The sequence below is a fragment of the Photinus pyralis genome, unplaced genomic scaffold (assembly GCF_008802855.1).
Source record: "Photinus pyralis isolate 1611_PpyrPB1 unplaced genomic scaffold, Ppyr1.3 Ppyr1.4_LG6, whole genome shotgun sequence".
Taxonomy (NCBI): Eukaryota; Metazoa; Arthropoda; class Insecta; order Coleoptera; family Lampyridae; genus Photinus; species Photinus pyralis.
In genome coordinates, this window is record NW_022170663.1 from 25,214,045 (window position 1) to 25,214,709 (window position 665).

Consider the following 665-nt stretch of genomic DNA (forward strand, 5'->3'; position numbering starts at 1 on the left):
CATCTGACATTTATGGATGAGGTTATGGTAAATTTAGAACCGTTTAACTTTCATGGAGATCCTTGTAGATGCAACTGGTTCCATTACAATTAAAGTATCAGTAAAATCAACACATTTGGTCAAGATTGACCTAAAAATCAAATTTTTACGTTTAAACTAAAAAATTGCAGGACCTTGATGGCCCTAAAAATCAGAGCGGCGTTCTACTAAGAAAAGCAGGTTATCACCTAGAAAAAAAAGAAAACCCTATCAAAGGATTCCTAAGTGCAGGTAGACTTGTAGCATCTTTTTTGCGCAAGGTGTTTTTTTTTGGGTAACATTCGAGTCCTTTACAATAAATTACGGTTCAGTGCGGAACTGAACAGGTTGATGCTGTTGACACTGAAAAGAAGAACATATACGAACCTGTATCGCTGATCCAAAAACTCGGTACAATCTAGACAACATTTCTGTTCACGACCTTTACATCGGTTCTCGTGGTGCAGTGATAAAACGTCCCCCTAGTCGATCCAAAGAATATGGTTTCAGCAAAGAGATTCTTGAGAAAATTGTTAAATGCGTCATTCAGAATTCGGTAAAATATCATTAACAATCATTAATATTCCTGTGTCTTAAAATAGGCAACTTGTTAGCATAACAGGCAGGCATTTATTTACTAAATAAAG